The sequence below is a fragment of the Terrapene carolina genome, unplaced genomic scaffold (assembly GCF_002925995.2).
Source record: "Terrapene carolina triunguis isolate 2854851 unplaced genomic scaffold, T_m_triunguis-2.0 Scaffold58, whole genome shotgun sequence".
Classification (NCBI taxonomy): domain Eukaryota; kingdom Metazoa; phylum Chordata; order Testudines; family Emydidae; genus Terrapene; species Terrapene triunguis.
Genome location: NW_020664409.1, coordinates 10036328 through 10053626, shown reverse-complemented (window position 1 = coordinate 10053626; position 17299 = coordinate 10036328). Strand labels below are relative to the sequence as shown.

The 17299-nt window shown below is 41.8% G+C and overlaps 1 long non-coding RNA gene and 1 other non-coding gene across 2 annotated transcripts in view; one reads left to right on the top strand and one right to left on the bottom strand.

The window, feature by feature from the left end:
* LOC112115592 overlaps positions 1-17299 on the bottom strand; it is a 215463-nt gene that overhangs the window by 153661 nt on the left and 44503 nt on the right. The window lies entirely within an intron of this gene.
* Positions 5803-5904, top strand: LOC112115593. Its single transcript, XR_002908838.1, has one exon. It is a non-coding gene; the product is annotated as a U6 spliceosomal RNA (small nuclear RNA).

Below are 17299 nucleotides of genomic sequence, written 5' to 3'. Positions count from 1 at the left end.
GGGTTCCCCCCCCCCCCCAACCAAGCAGCATAAATCCAAACTGTCGGACAAGCATAGCAGATTTTCACATCTCAGGGTATGTCTACACATCAAGCTGGGAGTGATTCCCCGCTTGAGGAGACATCCTATGCTAGCAATCAGAGCTAGTGCGCTAAAAATCGAATGTAGTCACAACAGCATGAGCGGCAGGAGGGGGTAGCCCCCAGTACATACCCGGTGTCTCTGATAGGCATGCACTCAGAGCGGCTAGCCCCTCCCATCACTCAGGCTACACTGTATTTGTAGAGCACTAGCTCAATGAAAGCTAGTGGGGTAATGTGAGCTAGAGCTCAAAGTGTAGACAGAACCTTAGTCAAGCCTGGTTTAAGATAAGCTTCCCACACAGATGCTGAATCCTGTACTTCGTCCCATATGGAAGAAAAGTATAGCAGAAGCCAGCATTGCAGTTCCCCACCATAATTTAAGAAGTTTTTGTAACAAAGATGTCTGGACACTACAGATTATCAAGCAAGAAAAAGCAGTAGTTAAAAGAATAAAGCACTTCCGTAGCCTTTCTTGCAATCATTAAACTTGCCCATAACGTGATACACAGGCCTGAAACGACTGTCCATCCGCTAAGGCAGAGCTTCCCTATCTCTTCCTAAATGATGGCCTCACTTCCTTGTATCAGGGATAGAAAAGTAAAATGTATTTCTTTTGAATACAAAACTACTGCCCTGCCTAAAGCATATTACATCCTCATAGTTAGGAAGGTGTGTGCTAAATTGTCATTCATCAATATCTCACTCTTCTTAGAAGCAATATGTTTCTCTTCAGTTCTCTTCCTTCAAACACTAAAGGAATTATATTTCTACTATTAACATCCCGGAGCTCTATGGACACAAGATTTTCTCTTGGACACTACTTTTCCGGGGAACACAGTGCTTATTTACAAGAGAATCTTACCTGCCCAAATCCAAGTCCATGCTGAGACATCAATGCCACCCCCACAATGAACATCTCTCAGCACTGGCAGATCAGTTTATTTAAAGCAACACACTATTTTGCATGCATCAGTGAAGTCACATCAACAACATTATACAAATACATTGATATTGGCTAATCCATCCACATTAACCACCACATTTTTTTCCCAAGCCACTTATTATTCCTGAAGTATTTTATTCACATTGTAAAGACAGAGAATCAGCCTGTCTGGTACTTTCATCATATCACTTGCACATAATCAGTTCTACCTGATATCCCAGCTATCTTAACTTTTCCCTTTGAAAGCATGTTGGTTCAGCTTGTTGTTATATAGCCCTGTCTGAAGCTGCCCAGGCTAGTCTTAAAGAAGGAGAGGAGAAGAAATGCACCTCTTCTTTTAGGCTGTGTCATCAAACATGAGACAGCAGAAGGGTAGAAGTAGCAGGGGACTCTTGGCCCAGATATGAAAAAAAAAGAGCAATTATTTTAGTCCTCTTCTCACGTCACTTTGTTTGTTAGACCTGAAGGACTGAAACCCATCCAAATTCTGCAGTCTTCACTAAATCCTTAAGCAAAATTCCCAAAGATTTTAATAGAACTTTTGCCTGGAGTAAAAAGTGCCAGATTTGGCCCAATTATTATGAGGTTTGTGGTAGGCTAGGATAGGGTGATTTTAAAATAAACTTACATCTGGTTAAAAAACAAGAGAAAACCTTATTCCTATTTCCATGCAGCACAAAGCAACACATGGAATGGTTCAAATGAAAGTGAAGGGAGAGCAATAGGGAGGAGGCATTAAGCTAGATATTTAGAAGCCTCCCAGCTTGTGTTGGAAAGGACTGGGGTAACACGTGTTAAGGAGTTGGAAGTGGAAGACTCAGATCTTTCAAGGACTTGTGCATATTTTCAGGGCTAGGCTTGTAAGGGTTCACAGGGTTTAGTAAGCTTTTCTGCCAACTCTGCCAAGCTTGAAGCAAAAGCAGATAACCTCATCTTAACCCAACTTCAAGCAAACCTCCCCGCCCCCCACGCACACCACCCGTCCTTCCATTAATGAGCACTTATCTAAAAATGAGCTATGAAATCACTTCAGTCACAGCTCATTTAATGCATTTTTTATAAACTGTTCCATATCACTGGAATGCTGTGTCTCAGCATCCCACTATACACCTGGATTGTTAAAAACAAATAAATATATGGCAGCGTAAAGAGTGCTGAGGGTTGATTTCCATTAAGCCTTTACTAATGCATCATAGGATTTCTACACATTGAATAAGGTATTCCAGATTTCATTACTGTTCTCTGCTTCTAAGATAAACAATACTAAAAAAGTTCCTTGTGGGACTTCTCAAACACTGGTGGGCCTCTCACATGGCCAGACTGAGCGATTAGGCATTTAGTTAAACTCTTAGGATTTCTTCTCTCCCCTCAGGTTGTTGTCCTTTCCCCTAAATGTGAACACAAGCTCACTGCAGTGTCTGACAAAGACCACCCAAGCATTAGCCTTTATTTCTCACCATCTGTTGGCCCAAGATAAAAATCTAGACAAAGGCTTCTTTATTATTTTACCCATAACTTGCTAAACCTTCACCTGTCAAACATGGGCTCAGCCTTTAAGCACCTGTAGTATGTGAAGTAAGAGAAATGAACCTTTGGCATGGAAGCAACTTGAGTGTGTAAAATCAAATCCAACAAGAACACCAGAGAACTGGAGTCTACAATTATTGAGGCACCAGAAAACCCAGCTCTCAAAACGGGAACTAGTGGGGACTATTCATTTTTATCATACTTTGCCAATTTGTTACCATAGGACATCTAGCAATATTTTTCTTTAATAACATCTCATCAACTCCAAATTACTAACTATGAATATTAAACAACCGCTTTTTATTCAGATACTTTTAGTGCTCCTGCTTTGGCTTGCAGCAAGAAAGAAAAAACCCACAGACACTGAAATGCAAACTCTAGGAAGTCTTTTAAATACACAAGACATTTGCAAATCAGCAACTCCTTCTACTTCATCACCTCGGGTGTTGATATAAGGAATGACGATGTAAGGACACCACAAAACATCCCAGCTCATGATAAAATGCTGGTGAATTATGAAAGTCATTACTTAAAGCTGATCAAACGAACCTTAATGAAACACTGTACTTGCTCTTCCCTTATGTGCCATTAGCATCCACATATATTGCTAAAACTACCTTCATGACAAATTGGGACATCTCTCCTTTGGGTATAATTACATAGACTGCATTTGAATAGCTGCTGATGGGTGATAAAAACAAAGTAAAAACCATTGGCTTTTATTCTGACATTTAACACCACTTCCACATATAGAGCCATCTTCTGCACGATTGTGTTAAGAGATCACATTCTAATTCTCATTGCTTTGCTCAGTGAAACAAGTTAAGAATCCTTAATATAGTAATCTATTAGTCCTTTTTACTGAAATGAAAGCCATGCTGTGGCACTGAAATGGTGAGAGACAATCATTTGAAATGACATGGAGACTTTTTTTTAAAAAATCCAACCTCTGAATTTATAGGACTTGAATCCACCGGTTCTAACGAGGACCTTCTTAAGGGCCTGTTATCACACAGGGAGTTACAATCGTACACTGAGTTCAGGCTTTAAACTATTTTTTTCCCAAAATTTCCAATTTCTATACGAAGTCCTGTCTTTGACCTAAATTTCATTAGGCACTTTGAGGCACCAAGCAAGGGATTGTAATTTAGGATGCTTGCTTATATAGAACTAAGTTTGCGACATCTAGAAGTGAAAGAGGAGATGGAGGTCGGGGGGGGGGGTTAAAACTGCTTTTGAACACACACTAGAGATAGAGAACATTGATGGCTATAAACTGCAGTGTAGACTCCCTGCTTATAGGAAGGAGAGGTTGACATTGGGCCTGGCTAAGTACGAGGGAAGGAAGAATCTTTGTTTAGTGGTGGGACACTTCCACTACCAAAAACACTACATTATACAAAATAGAGCTGGTCAGATATCTTGCAGCAGAACAGTTTTCTGTCAGAAAATGATGATTTGACTCAATCAAAATGTTTTAAGAGAAATGATAGATTTCGTCAATTTCTTTTTTTTACACAAAAAATCAAAGTGCTTCATTTTGACTATCATTTATTATATATCATTGTCAAAATGTTTCAACATATGTGCTATAAATTATGATATGTAAGTCAAAATGAAGCATTTCAACCTTATCAAAATGAAATGTTTTGAAAAGGTCATCTCAATATTTCCAAAATTAATTTTTTCAGAATTTTTGTTATGCAGGAAATTTCAACTTTTCATTCCAATTTGGGGAAAAGGAAATATTAAAATGTAGTAATTTCCCATGGAATGAAAATTCCAAGTTTCCGCCAGCTGAATGCATAGCATGAAAATGTTACTCTCTCCAGTGGCAAGCAGTTAATTCTCTGGCTTTGTCTTCACTGACACAAAAGGTGGTGTTGTTTTGGGGGGGGGGGGGGGCGCGCACAAGGGGGGTGACACACTAATCTCAAGATAACAAATGCCCAATAGTTATTTCACTGTAAAATCCTAAATGGAGACCAGGCACATGTAGCATTTACCGCGAGATAGTTAGGCAAGATCAATACTATAGCCCCTGCCTGTGGTTAACCTTGCCTCGTTTACCTCATAATAAAACTAAAGTCCCTCGTCTCCACTATGTTTTTAAAGCAGCATAGCTAACACACATTATTTATCCCACAGTAAAAAAACTTTTGGGGGTGGGGGCGGAGAGGGGTTAGTGAAGACCTAGCCTCTCTGGCAACCAGAGACCTACACTACTGCGGCAGTAGGGGCAAAGTGAAGTTTGCAAGATTCTTATGTTCAAGTCTGCCCCATGTATTGGAAGCAGGAATGAAACTGATCAGATTGGTGTATATTTCATTCTTAAGTATGGTAGTGTTCTGATGCTCTGCAAATGAAAGAAAAAATTCTATTTCCGCTTCATCACCCAGAGCAGAAGTCCCTGCTGCTCTGACTGTTGCACACAAGAAGAGCTGGTTGAAAATATTCACAAAAAAATTTTAAATGTCCATACTTACATTTTGAATTTCCAAATTTTTCATCTAAAACGGGACACATTTTTTGTGAAAATTCTCATTAAATATTTTTCAGAACGAAACAGTTAGCAGTAGAATAAAGAAGAAGAAGAAAAATCTTACAACCCCTGCACAGTCCCAAAGCCTTTGACAACTGTCTCTCATCCTCACACTTTTCTTTTGACAGGAATGATCCTGTTCAACACACCCATATTTTATACAGTACCTTGCATACAAAATGTATCTTAACATGCTTATTGACACGCTTAATATAAACTCTAAAGGAGGGACTGAAGAATTAAGAGGTATAGAAAAGTGAGGAAATATATGGGTTCAGATGAAACCAGGAAATAGATGAAGAAGCAGAGATGGAACAATACAGAAAATTTAGAAGCTGAGGTTCCAACTGCAGCCATAACTTGGCCACATCATGTATTTGACATATGAAGTATTTTTATGATAGTTTCTATTGTAATATATGGGCCTCAAACTCATTATATTCACTGAATTTTTTCACGTAAGGGGCTATGTTTAATCCAAACACTAATTTTAGCTTTTATTTGATCTATTAAAAACATTCACTTTTCTAGTTAGTATAATATTCCATTTATTGCTGCAGTGGAGGTGCAGCTATAAACCGGGGAGACTAAAACATTAGGATCACATCCTGTGAAATTCCCACTATATTTGTGTAACACTAAGGCGTTGTCCACACTGGCACTTTACAGCGCTGCAACTTTCTCACAGCAGTTCTTTAACGTGCCTTGTACTCGCTTCAGCAGCACATATACTAAAATTGGAACGATACAGAGAAGATTAGCATGGCCCCTGTGCAAGGATGACATGCAAATTCGTGAAGCGTGGTCATGGCAGAGAGCTCTCCCAACGCGCTAAAAAAATCACCTCCACGAGGGGCGTGACTCCCAGCGCTGGTGCACCGTTTACACAGCACTGAAACTTGCTGAGCTCAGGGAGGTGTTTTTTCACACCCCTGAATGAGAAACTTGCAGTGTTTAAAGTGCCAGTGTAGACAAACCCTTAGATTTAATGCATTAAGAGTGATTTTCACTATTATGCAGAGTAGGGTTGTCAACTTTCTAACTGCTGAAAACCAAACACCCCTGCCCCACCTCTTCCCCTGCTCCCCTCCCTCCATGATTCACTTTCCACTCCTCTCTCTCCCAGGACCAAGAGTGAAAGTAAAATTGAGCTCTTACCGGTACAGGGCCAGCTCTGCGCTTCCCCCCCCTCCCGGAAGGGGCGTGGCCTTGGGCGGAAGGGGCGGGGCTGGGGTCAGTGTCCCCCAGCCAGCCCATCTGCGCTGTCTGGCCCGCGCCGCCCAGGGCCCCAGCGGCGATTTAAAGAGCCCGGGGCTCCATCCGCTGCCGCCGCCCTTTTAAATCGCGGCCCCGGGGCAGCTACTTCTTTTGCGCCCCCCCATTGGCGGCCTGGGGGTGGGCAAAAGGGGCAGTGATGTTAAGGCGCTGCCGCCGCAGCAGCACTTTAAAGTCAGTGGTACAGGCCGGTACTGGCGGCTACTTTTTACCGGTACACTGTATCGGCCCGTAACGCCTTACTTTCACCCCTGCCCAGGACTCACCTGCTTCCTGCAGAGCCAGGCTGAGAGGAGCTGACGTGCACTATACCCGCCTGCCCAATTGGGGCACAGCGGGGTGGAGGGGGGTTGGTCCCCAGAGCAAGGGGCTGGTCTCCATAACAAGAGGCCAGGGCAATTAGGGCACGGCGGGGCAGAAGGAGGGGTAGATAGGATGCCCCCCAGGAGGTGGCACCTACCTCTTGGAGCCCAATCCAGAAGCCAGCCACTGTTCTGTCAGGCCTCAGCAGCTAAGCAGATAGTAGTTCCTCCATGTGGCTCCAGCCGCAGCTGCTGCTCTTTCCCATTCACACACCCCCCAATGGTGGAGGCCGGTTACTGCGACTTTTAATGTCTTGTCATCTGTGCTGACCAGACACTGACAGATTCTCTTTTCGACCAGACATTACGGTTGAAAACCGAACACCTGGCAATTCTGGTGCAGAGGGCTAGCAAATGACCTATGCACCATGTAAATCCCATTTAAGCCTTATTTTGAGCCATAAAAGGGTTCAGCCCTTGTGGCACACAGGGGTGAATTTAATCCCAAACGTAGTTGCTGTGTACATAATTGTAGCAAGAGTCTGACCAACTCCATGTGAGAGGTAAGAGAGGTTCCTTCTCTCTCATAGTTCAGAACACAGCAAAGGACTGCTCTTTTTTATGCATATGAAAGATGCAGGCAGACTGAGTCAAACACAACCATCTTCACCCTTAAAGGAAAAAAAGTGGAATTCCTGCCCACCTCTTACAGTAAGTGGTTCCAGCTCCGAACAAATCCCCAGAAAAAAGATGAAATCTCATTTAAAAAGGGGTTTCTATTTTCATTCTCTGTAGATGTTATTTTGTTTCTCTCATGATCGTACGATTCAAACATTTGGAGGCTTCTCATTTTCTATTTGTGTTCTCTTTTTATTCCTATTTGAGTCATTTGTGCCTGTGTGTTCTCTAGCAAAAAACAGAGGTATTCAGAATGAGGGTTCTTCAGTGATTCAGTACCAATCTAGGAATGAAGAAAAATTTTAAACCTGACCAGAAAATGTCAGTGAAGTTAACTTATTTTGATCATTGCCTTCTGTGATGAGATAACTGGCTCTGTGGATATGGGGAAAGCAGTGGATGTGATATATCTTGACTTTAGCAAAGCTTTGGATATGGTCTCCCACAGTATTCTTGCCAGCAAGTTAAAAAAGTATGGAGTGGATAGAAAGCTGCCTAGATTGTCGGGCTCAATGAGTAGTGATCAACTGCTTGATGTCTAGTTGGCAGCCGGCATCAAGCGGAGTGCCCCACGGGTCAGTCCTGAGGCCAGTTTTGTTCAACATCTTTACTAATGATCTGGATGATGGGGATAGATTGCACCCTCAGCAAGTTTGTGAATGACACTAAGCTGGGGGAAGAGATAGATACGCTGGAGGGTAGGAATAGGGTCCAGAGTGAGCTAGACAAATTGGAGGATTGGGCCAAAAGAAATCTGATGAGGTTCAACAAGGACAAGTGCAGAGTCCTGCACTTAGGACGGAAGAATCCCATGCACCGCTACAGGCTGGGGACCGACTGGCTAAGCAGCAGTTCTGCAGAAAAGGTCCTGGGGTTACAGTGGATGAGAAGCTGGATATGAGTCAGCAGTGTACCCTTGTTGCCAAGGCTAACAGCATATTGGGCTGCATTAGTAGGAGCATTGCCAGCAGGTCAAGGGAAGTGATTAGTGATTATTCCCCTCTATTTGGCATTGGTGAGGCCACATCTGGAGTACTGCGTCCAGTTTTGGGTGCCCCGCTACAGAAAGGATGTGGACAAATTGGAGAGAGTCCAGCGGAGGGCAATGAAAATGATCAGGAGCCTAGGGCACATGACTTACGAGGAGAGGCTTAGGGAACTGGGCTTGTTTAGTCTGCAGAAGAGAAGAGTGAGCAGCCTTCATCTACCTGAAGGGGGGTTCCAAAGAGGATGGAGCTTGGCTGTTCTCAGTGGTGGCAGATGACAGAACAAGGAGCAATGGTCTCAAATTGCAGTGGAGGAGTGTGACGGGTTGGATCACAGAACCCCCCTTGGGAGCTGCCACCCGATGTGCCAAGACTACCTCTGCTCCTGCTTTCCCTGCCAGCTCGGGACCCCAGAACCCTGTCTTGCTGAGCCAGACACGCCCGTCTGCTCCAACAAAGACCCAGGGTCTGAATTACTTGCCCCAAAGCTGCAGGCTTACCTGAAAGCAGCTAACAGAAGTGTTCTTGTCTTTAACACTCCGGTGCCCAACTCCCAATGGAGCTAAACCCAAATAAATCCGTTTTACCCTGTATAAAGCTTATACAAAGTAAACTCATAAATTGTTCGCCCTCTATAACACTGATAGAGAGATATGCACAGCTGTTTGCCTCCCCCCAGGTATTAATACATACTCTGGGTTAATTAATAAGTAAAAAGTGATTTTATTAAATACAGAAAGTAGGATTTAAGTGATTCCAAGTAGTAACAGACAGAACAAAGTAAGTCACCAAGCCAAATAAAATAAAACATGCAAATCTATGTCTAATTAAACTGAATACAGATAAGATCCTCACCAGTTCCAGAATGCTCCCTTTTACAGACTAATCTCCTTTTAGCCTGGGTCCAGCAATCACTCACACCCCTTGCAGTCACTGTCCTTTGTTCCAGTTTCTTTCAGGTATCCAGGAGGGTGGAGAGGCTCTCACTTTAGCCAGCTGAAGACAAAATGGAGGGGTCTCCCAGGGGTTTAAATAGACTTTCTCTTGTGGGTGGAGACCCCCTCCTCACTCCTGTGCAAAGTCCAGCTCCACGATGGAGTTTAGGAGTCACCTGGGCAAGTCACATGTCCATGCATGACTCACAGTTTCTTACCAGGTAGCAGCCAGGGGTCACATGCTACCTTGAACGTCCTCAAGTAGACTTCTTATGTGGATTGGAGCATTCCAAGATTCATTGTCATTTAAGGTTTATTGATTAGGTACTTAACTTCAACATTCCTTTCTCCAGGAACTGACCAAATGCTCTACTAAGGTTATTTAGAAATCAAGCCAATACACAGCCAATATTCATAACTTCGAATACAAAAATGATACATGCATACAAATAGGATTAATAGATTCAGTAGATCATAACCTTTACAGAGATATGTTACATGGCATATGTAGCATAAAACACATTCTAAGCATATTTCCATAAAGCTTTATGGGAGGTACCATCACAGGGAGGTCTAGGCTGGATATTAGGAAACACTGTTTCACTAGGAGGGTGGTGAAGCACTGGAATGGGTTACCTAGGGAGGTGGTGGAATCTCCATCCTTAGAGGTTCTTTGAGCAGGGGATTGGACTAGATGATCTCCTGAGGTCTCTTTCAATCCTACTCTTCTATGATTCATGTTTGCTACTTTTTAAGTAAGTAATTAGACGTAATGTAGAGCTGGATCCAAAGTCCATTGAAATCAATGGAAAGTCTCCCTCTGATCTCCAAGGGCTTTGGACCAAATCCATAATGAACACGAGAACAATGATTCTCATTTCCTTCCTGATAGACACACCTTGAAACTCTTTGGGAGGGGTAGTTTGCCTTTTCTCCTCCCTCATAACCTAATTCAACAACAAAGAAAACGACTGAAACCCATGAATGCAGAAGTGGATTTTTCAGGGTGTATGTGCCATGAATTCTTCTTGTACTTGAACTTGGTCTTTTGGGTATTTGTCAGATTTTTAATTGCTAATAAGCCCCACCAATCATCTTACAGTCACCATTCTTCTTCCCCACAAAAGCCAACCTTGATGCTCTTTGGACTACAACACTACACTGTAATCATATGGAGGGATTGCTGTTGAGTAACATGATGTAGGGATTACTAGTACCATTAATATCTACAGTTTATTTATAGCTTTATAAAAAGCCAGAAAACTGTTCACCTAACTAGTTGTTCAAATACTTATACTTTTTCTCTCTTCCCCTCCCACAAATAACCCAAACTGTTTCATATTACGTTGTGCTCAGCTGGGTGTTTCCCGACTAACTTTCCCCTGCTCCTCCCACCCCAATGCCCGAAACTTATGTAGAAAAGAAGCCGTTACTGATTTTCTTCTGGTGGCTAGATTGATACCAACCTGCTGTACCTGCCACTGTTTCATTCTCTCTACGGTGTGATGCTGCATGTGTGAAAAAGCAGGAACACGTACAGCTGAAACATCTGCACTGGATAGTCCTAGCCATCTCAGACACATCACACCTGAGAATTTACCACCTATGACAGCATCAGACCAAGACTTAGAAGGAAAGTAGAAAGATTGATTTAAGTCTCAGGACAATTCTGATTAATCATCATTGGCCCTACTCCTAGTAGTGAACAAGGAGGAGTAAGTTGTTTAAAGTTGCCTGTTTGGTTGTTGAAACACATGTATAATTTTTTTAAAAATAAATTCTGGTGCAATACATAATTTACCAGGACCCAAAAAACAAACAAAAAACAGTGAAATTGCTTTGACTGTGTTTCATAATATCTAAAGCCCAAGATTTACTTGAACCCTGACCATGACCTCATGAAAAGGAATTTATCATAGCTAACTCTCTCTGTGTCATCCTTTTCTTCAAAGATGACTTTACGAAATACCTAGCCTCAAACAACAAAGCCAAAGAAACGGGGGAAAGCTCTGTTTTACACCAATGTGAAGAATTTTACAGTTTGACAAAAGGTTGCAGTTCAATCCAAAGTGTAGCCATCAGGGACTCAGTCCTCCATGCATAATGGAACAAGTGAAATCTGTTTTTCTGACTCAGTAGACGTGATCACAGCATAATCCCTACCCAGGAATCTGGAGGTGAAGCATAGGGCATTCTTTTCTTAACTCAACCCATGCAGTGGAAAGGAAAGGTGCTACCTATACACACGATGGAGCTACATCATTCATTGATAGTGTATGAGCAAGAGAACAGTTTTAGTAGATAAACTACTCCCACTGCTTAGAATGAATGCTATGAGGAAAACAGGTGTTTATTATAACAGCAGGGAGTGACTAATCATAATATTCCTCTACTTACTTTCAGGCAAAACAAATTAAAAAACAAAGGTTCATGCTCCACTTTTAAAATAATTCAGGTGCCATTTTCTATACTCAAGCAAAATTGAATCTTGATTCACTACCAGAAGTTATTTACTGAATTTATGCTGATATTCTCCCAAGTACAGTTCAGTGAACCTGGCAACTAAAGTTCTTTACTTTAAAGAATGACAAATATCATCTTAGGTCTACGTTTCAGCAGAGTTGGAGGGGGGGCGGGGTTGACCAACCAAACTGAAATTTTGGAAAGAACTTTTGGTTGCTATTTGTTTTGGTTGGGTTTTTTTGTTTGTTTGTTTGTTTTTTGGTTTTGTTTGTTTTTTTAAGTGCACTTTCTCTCAAAATAAGGCTTGCGGTAACAAAAACATAGGGTCCCCTGAGGAAACCATGGCAGCCTCTGAAGTCTACTTTTATCTTCCTTAAAAGAAATTTGAAAACAAGAACCACCATCACCCAGTCAAGTTTGATTAAATAATGTTTTAGCAACACCACCACTAATACACAAGTTAAAAAATAACAACCACTGCAAAACTTAGAAGGGGGAATTTTAAAAACGTGGTAACAAGTCCAGTCTCTACTTTCTATGTGTCTGATTCTGCAACCCTTACATCTGTTGAATAATATATGAGATTACTCACTCTGAATAACATTTGCAAGTAAAGGCTGAAGAAGAGGGCTTACAGTGTTCTTGAAATATTCTCAGAAACTGTGTGGCCTGTGTCATTTGGAAAAATTACATGAAATGGTGCTGAAATGTTATTGTACATGTACTGAATTTGGCTGAAGAGGCATCTATTTGTGTGGGAGTTATGACTCCTCCCTCCCTTCCCAATCCCCCTGCAACTGTTTAATAGCATGCTAGAAACAATAGGCCTACAAAACTTGTAAAGTTACTTGTGCAAACCAAATGTCATATCAGAGTTGGCATAATTAAAATACAATTGAAAGAAAATATCCCTATCACAAATCTGTCTGAATGGCCAGATTTGTGGAAGTCCTTTGTGTGGATGAAAAGCCTTCATTAAGACCTCAGATGGAACCATAAGCCACATATTTCTTGTTTCGTTCCTTTATTACTTTTTTAAATATCCAGGCTGAAATTATTATTTTAAATACAGCCATCTAGGCAAGTTTCTTTTCCAAGCTGAAAGCCAAGGAAACACGCCAAGGAAAATGGAAATTCCTGGAGATTCTATGCTTATTGGGTGGTAGTGAAATATTTAGATGTTGCTTTCCTTCCATCCTAGCCATGACTACTTTTTTCCATATTTCAATGGATTCCCCTCCCCCCCACCGCCCGACAGGGTGATTTATGAAAAACAACAGCTAGCCAGCAGAAGCAGCAACAGCATGAGCTCCAGGTGTTAGGGAAAAAAAACCTGCATAATTAATTCTCTCTGTTATTCTATCACATCCCCCAAAATATTATGGTTGAAGATTCAAAAATCTGTTATAGTCTATCATATTTATTCCTTCATCTTGGAAGAGAAACATCTCATGTCTTCAGAAAAGCAGACTTTGACTCCCTCAGGGAACAGATGGGCAGGATCCCCTGGGAGAATAACATGAAGGGCAAAGGGGTCCAGGAGAGCTGGCTGTATTTTAAAGAATCCTTATTGCGGTTGCAGGAACAAACCATCCCGATGTGTAGAAAGAATAGTAAATATGGCAGGCGACCAGCTTGGCTAAACAGTGAAATCCTTGCTGATCTTAAACGCAAAAAAGAAGCTTACAAGAAGTGGAAGATTGGACAAATGACCAGGGAGGAGTATAAAAATATTGCTCAGGCATGCAGGACTGAAATCAGGAAGGCCAAATCACACTTGGAGTTGCAGCTAGCTAGAGATGTTAAGAGTAACAAGAAGGGTTTCTTCAGGTATGTTAGCAACAAGAAGAAAGTCAAGGAAAGTGTGGGCCCCTTACTGAATGAGGGAGGCAACCTAGTGACCGAGGATGTGGAAAAAGCTAATGTACTCAATGATTTTTTTGCCTCTGTCTTCACAAACAAGGTCAGCTCCCAGACTGCTGCACTGGGCAGCACAATGTGGGGAGAAGGTGACCAGCCCCCTGTGGAGAAAGAAGTGGTTCGGGACTATTTAGAAAAACTGGACGTGCACAAGTCCATCGGGCCGGATGCGCTGCATCCGAGGGTGCTAAAGGAGTTGGCGGATGAGATTGCAGAGCCATTAGCCATTATTTTTGAAAACTCATGGCGATCGCGGGAGGTCCCGGATGACTGGAAAAAGGCTAATGTAGTGCCCATCTTTAAAAAAGGGAAGGAGGAGGATCCGGGGAACTACAGGCCAGTCAGCCTCACCTCAGTCCCTGGAAAAATCATGGAGCAGGTCCTCAAGGAATCAATTATGAAACACTTAGAGGAGAGGAAAGTGATCAGGAACAGTCAGCATGGATTCACCAAGGGGAAGTCATGCCTGACTAACCTAATTGCCTTCTATGATGAGATAACTGGCTCTGTGGATGAGGGGAAAGCAGTGGATGTGTTATTCCTTGACTTTAGCAAAGCTTTTGATACGGTCTCCCACAGTATTCTTGCTGCCAAGTTAAAGAAGTATGGGCTGGATGAATGGACTGTAAGGTGGATAGAAAGCTGGCAAGATCGTCGGGCTCAACGGGTAGTGATCAATGGCTCCATGTCTAGTTGGCAGCCGGTTTCAAGCAGAGTGCCCCAAGGGTCAGTCCTGGGGCCGGTTTTGTTTAATATCTTTATTAATGATCTGGAGGATGGTGTGGACTGCACTCTCAGCAAGTTTGCCGATGACACTAAACTAGGTGGCGTGGTAGATACACTAGAGGGTAGGGATCGGATACAGAGAGACCTAGACAAATTAGAGGATTGGGCCAAAAGAAACCTGATGAGGTTCAACAAGGACAAGTGCAGAGTCCTGCACTTAGGACGGAAGAATTCCATGCACAGCTACAGACTAGGGACCGAATGGCTAGGTAGCAGTTCTGCAGAAAAGGACCTAGGGGTCACAGTGGATGAGAAGCTGAGTCAACAGTGTGCTCTTGTTGCCAAGAAGGCTAACGGCATTTTGGGCTGTATAAGTAGGGGCATTGCCAGCAGATCGAGGGACGTGATTTTTCCCCTTTATTCGACATTGGTGAGGCCTCATCTGGAGTACTGTGTCCAGTTTTGGGCCCCACACTACAAGAAGGATGTGGAAAAATTGGAAAGAGTCCAGCGGAGGGCAACAAAAATGATTAGGGGGCTGGAGCGCATGACTTATGAGGAGAGGCTGAGGGAACTGGGATTGTTTAGTCTCCAGAAGAGAAGAATGAGGGGGGATTTGATAGCAGCCTTCAACTACCTGAAGGGGGGTTCCAAAGAGGATGGAACTCGGCTATTCTCAATGGTGGCAGATGACAGAACAAGGAGCAATGGTCTCAAGTTACAGTGGGGGAGGTCTAGGTTGGATATTAGGAAACACTATTTCACTAGGAGGGTGGTGAAGCACTGGAATGCGTTACCTAGGGAGGTGGTGGAGTCTCCTTCCTTGGAGGTTTTTAAGGCCCGGCTTGACAAAGCCCTGGCTGGGATGATTTAGTTGGGAATTGATCCTGCTTTGAGCAGGGGGTTGGACTAGATGACCTCCTGAGGTCCCTTCCAACCCTGATATTCTATGATTCTATGTAAAAAAAAGACAAAAGGGTTCAAGCATGGATTGCTCTCTGGCAGCTAAAAACATAGCAACCAATGGTTTGAGATGGACAGGGTTTTTTGTTTGTTTGTTTTTTCTATTTTGTTTTTTAAGCCAAGATCTAGCAATATGGACAACTTTTGTTCTCAAAGATTCACAGGAAAATATAAGTGACTATCACAGGCTTCCAAAGCTATGCCACGCCAACTCTGCTGGAACCCAATTTGTATTATTGGGGTTTTTTTTCTTCCAAGAACTATAATGTTTAAGTACAAATTAATTTTAGATAACATACTGGTCCCGTTCTGTACCATGGGCATTTTGATTTTAATTATATAACTGTAGCACTCCACAATGCATCCTGACTGTGACTAAGCCGCCCTTGAATTCAGGATGTTATTTCATTGCAAAGCCTTGGAAAGACTTCTTGTGTTGCAGCTGAAGGCTAATACATAACTGAAGGCTAATACTGCTGGAACATGTTTATTTTTCTACATAACTGTGTAATTACAGCAAGTTTCTCCAAAACAGGTATTATGGAATGGGTTGCCCACAATTTAGAAACGTAATCAGCAAGTGGACTCTCTACCGGAAACATGGAAGTACTTTAAATAATAAGATTCACTGCCAAAAATTGACTGCAGCTTGGTATTTTCATCTCACTGTGAATCTGAGTACAGCTGAATGTGGAAGAAATGAATAAACTGGGAAATGCTAGGATGTCTGCAAATAACTTGGCACTGCAGTAAATTGATGAGAAGGGAACTGCAAAAAACAAGAGTCTCCTGGAGTATCTGAATTGTTAGCTAAATCTGTGCTTAAAGAAGTAAGAAATGTGGAGAAACTTTTTGTAAAGTTGCAGCATGAATCTGAATAAGAGAACAAAGCACAAAAGGCCTGGGGTATAATGAAGCGAGCATTCAAGACAAAGCAGTCCAATTAGATTTGCAATGTTTTCTTTCCTTTCTGCTTTCTTTTAAAATAAATAAAATAAAATACACACACACACACACACACACCAATAAAAATTGTGGACAAGTTAGGAAAGAAACAAAATGGAATAAAGGAAACTATATACATAGAAACAAAAACATATATAGTTTCCTTTATTTATTTTGTTTCTTTCCTAACTTGTCCACAATTTCTACTGGAGTATACCAGCAAGAAACCTTTCTTTTTTTATTATTTTAAAAAAATCTGGTACTACTGGAGGGTAAAAAAAACCCAAACCCTGCTCCTAAATAAGATAAATGATAAAATAAGAACGGCCATACTGGGTCAGACCAAAATGGCTTAGGACGTAAGAACCATGCCTGGCCTAAATCCATTAATAGATAGTTTAAAAAAAAATAATAAATGGGACAGGATTGACTGGCAGAACCGAAGGCCATTCCCCAGTGTTGATCATGGAATGAGCTTACATAAAAATTCAGAGAAGCTGTACAACTATGTTCTTGTCACAGGGACAAGTGATTCAAAGAAGAGGCAAGTTGGATTGCAGTACAGAGTTAAAAAAAATCCTCACTTTAATCTGGCTTCATTTTGAAAAGTTCTTGGTTATTTAGTCTACAGCCTTCTCCTGAAGGGTGATCAAGATGGAGAGAAGCTGCTGGCTGCAGCTCTGAAAGAATGAAGAACATCAACAAACAGAATATTTTTCTCCTTTTTTATTCCTAACATTTTCAAATAGAAAGGAATTCAGATTCAATTATTTCACTGTGCTGAATCCAAATGCAAATACTTTAAAGCAGGGAAAAGAAATAAATGGATATCCTATAAATATTCTGCAAATAGAGCTTGTTCTCTAAGTTATTGAAGGGAACTTCCCCTCAGGATAGTAGCTGGAAAAATAAGGGAGCAGTTTCCATTGACATATTTACAATTATGAATCAGTATACGTAATGTGGGATCATTATGTAACTTCAATCGTTGAGAAATATTACACATTATTT